This window comes from Arachis duranensis, chromosome 2 (assembly GCF_000817695.3).
Source record: "Arachis duranensis cultivar V14167 chromosome 2, aradu.V14167.gnm2.J7QH, whole genome shotgun sequence".
NCBI lineage: Eukaryota > Viridiplantae > Streptophyta > Magnoliopsida > Fabales > Fabaceae > Arachis > Arachis duranensis.
In genome coordinates, this window is record NC_029773.3 from 86458239 (window position 1) to 86461710 (window position 3472).

A 3472-nucleotide genomic window follows, 5' to 3' on the forward strand; every position below is an offset into this window, starting at 1 on the left:
TTTATTTTCTCTATATATTCGATTAACCAGTCCCTGAACGATTTTATTGAGTCTAATGTGGGTGTGTATTGACATTCAGCCCCAAACCAGGTAGCTCACATCCATTTGCAGAGAAGCAGGGCATGCTCTGTAGTTTCAGTTTCCGTGTTACAGACTTGGCAAATAGGATTTGCTATCAATTTCCTCTTATATAAGTTAGTATTTACGGGCAGGATATCTTAGGCTGCCTTCCATAAAAACGTTCTAATTTTTTGGGGAACTTTTATATTCCAAATCTCATTCCATAGCCCCCTTCTATCAGTGCTTGTTGAAGGACCATTTTTAGTTTTTTCCTGCGCCTCTAATCTTGCTGCTTGATAACCAGTTTTGATTGTATACGTACCATCTTCTCTCCAAGGCCAATATAGAGTGTCATGCCTTTTTATTGTACTCATTGGTGTTCTCATTATGCTATCTGCTATCTCTTGTGAAAACATTGAGTAAATTTTGGTTTTGTCCCACTCGCCACTTTCATTGAGTAGCTCCTTTACTTTCCTGTCGTCTGCTATCCCCAAATTAAGTTCTTTTTTTCTCCCTGCTATCTAATTGTCCTTTCTTATGCTAACATGAGTACCATCTCCTATACACCACTTTCCCTGTTTCCGGAGCAGCTCCCTACCTTGTAAAATACTCTTCCATACCCACGAAGCATTTCTTGAAGCCTTCGCATCCCAAAAGTTCTCTCTCGGGAAATAGACAGCCTTTAGGATTTGGACCCATGTTGCATTTGGATCTTTTATAATTCTCCAAGCTTGCTTAGCCAAATAAGCTAGGTTTTGAATCTCAACATCTTTAAATCCCAGCCCCCGTCTCGTTTACTTGCTGTTATAGATTTCCAGCTCTTCCAGTGTATGCCTTGCTCTTTTCCTGATGAATCCCACCAAAATCTCGCCACTCGTGAGCTCAACCTTCTACAAAAGCCTTTCGGAAATCTAATCACATTCATCGCATAAGACGGTATTGCTTGCACAACTGCTTTTATTAAAGTTTCCTTCCCTGCTTGACTTAATAGATTTTCTTTCCAACCTTCAAGCTTATTTATGACCTTCTCCTCGATCCATGCCAAAGCTCTATTTTGGGACCTTCCCCAGTTGGCTGGCAGCCCCAAATATTTTCCTGGGGTATCCCATGATGCCATACCAAGAATCTCCTCGATGTTCACTCTAGTTTGTAAAGGCACTTGATATCCAAAAGTAATTCCTGATTTGTCTAGATTGATTTTCTGACCCGAAGCTTCAGTATATTCATTCAAAACTGTAATGATCTGAAAAATCTCCTCCTCCTTTGCTTCTGCCAAAATGATGCAGTCATCCGCAAAAAGTAGATGAGAGATAGTAGGTGTTGTTGGTGCTATTTTAAATCCTAAGATCCTGCCTTCTCTTTGTGCCTCACTCATTAGGACTGTTAACACATCTGCTGCCATTATAAACAAATACGGTGATAAGGGATAGCCCTGTCGAAGTCCCCTATATGGCTTGATTTTTCTTGATAGCTCTCCATTAATTTTGAATCTATAGGTAACACTTGTAACACATGCCATCATCAACCTCACCCACCTGGCTTGAAACCCGAAGGTTGTGAGGACCTTTTTTAGGAAGTCCCATTCAAGCCTATCGTAAGCCTTATTCATGTCTAGATTGATTGCTAAATTATTGGAACTATTTCTCCCTGTTCTGTTAAGGCTTTGATAAGCCTCTTGTACTATAATAATATTGTCTTGTATGAATCTACCCCCCCCTTAAGATTTTATAGAAAAAATTGCAACAGCTAATGGGTCGCAGCTGGTTCAGGTTCTCCGAGTTCTTCTTCATACGCTTATTAATCGATATAGTCCCTTAGTTTTTTATTGACAAATGTTTTTAGGCCCAAGTGGGACTCTGATGAATACGATGGCATAGAATATTAGCAGTTAGGGCCGTTGGGCTAGAACAGTAGGCATGGAATAAGTGAGAAGAGTAATAATAAGAGAAATACTAGATATACAAATGTACAATATTTTTTGAACTAATAAGTTTTTAATTAAATTTGTGCAATATTTTTTTATATACATATTGGTATTTTTTGTTATTATTGTTATCGTCATCTTCTTTTACAAATTTTTTTTTCAACGTCATTGTCGTCGTTATCACCACCGCTCTCTTCTTCTTCTCTTTTTAACGATGTTGTTGATGTTATTGTTGTTGTTTAATTTCTTTTTCTCTGCTTTTTCCTGCTTTATCATCTTTTATTATCGTCATCATTATCATTGTCATTGTCGTCTTCATCTTCTTCTCCTCTTTAGGAAACCCTCTCGCTGCCGTTGGTGCTGTATGAAGTTGCTGCCACCGTTAAAGTTGCTGAAGCTTGCACTGGATTTTCTTTTTGCAACGTCGTCATCGATCTTCTATCTCCAACGTGAGCTGCCAGATCTGGTTTGGTTGCTGTTGTTAGAGTCGTTAAAATTGCGATTGTTGTCATTGAACTCAAAGGAGGCCACTGCTGTTGTTTTGATCCCGTTTAGTGCACCGAAAAGCTGTTAATGCTCTCTTTGTTGGTACTCACATACTTTAAAAATTGTGAAATATATTTGAAATCTCTTATGATTGAAAAAGTATGATTGGAAGAGATTTCTGATGAGAAAGTATTATCTGATTTGATTTTATTCGATACCTTATATATTTGAAAGATCAAATATTTGTTGTATTTGAAATTATATGTTTTGAATTAGTTTGGGAGACTCGTATTAGAAAACTGTAGCTAACGGCGGTTATGATGTTAATCTAGATACATCTAGCTCAGACCTCAACTAGCAGGAGCGTTGCTAGCCTAACGTGTAGGCCACACATTGGATCTGTTATTCCGTACGAACACACTAGAGGAAAGGGCTACCCATAAAGGTGGAGCCGCCCTAGTGTGAACTTTTGATTTGATTTCTGTATGAGAACTCCCTTATTGATTCACTTATTATTATCAACTATTATTTTCTAATTAAAATTATTTGATAATAATGTTTATATGGTCTCATGTCAATTATAGATGTATTGTCTAGTCACTGAGTTGCAAAACTCACTTTGTTTTTCTAAAAATATTTTTTAGGAACAAATACTTGACTATGTGAGACTTTCTATTCAAGAGTAATGATCTGCAATACATACCTCTTTTTTGTCGAGTTCCTAGATATATATGCTCCATATGTCACAGGCAGGATCCAACCATTTGTGATTATTTTATATTTTTTTTTGTTAAAAATGTATAACTAACTATTTCAAAATTTGTAAAATATTTGTAATTTTCTTATACAACTTATATTTAAGTCGGTTAGGCTTGCTAAGGGACTATTTTTTCTTAGCACTGGTCATGGTTAATTTTGGGTCGTGACAAAGTGGTATCAGAGCTTAGGTCTAATCTGTGTAATATAGAGCAAGTGTCCTATGGTAGGATCACAATTGTATAA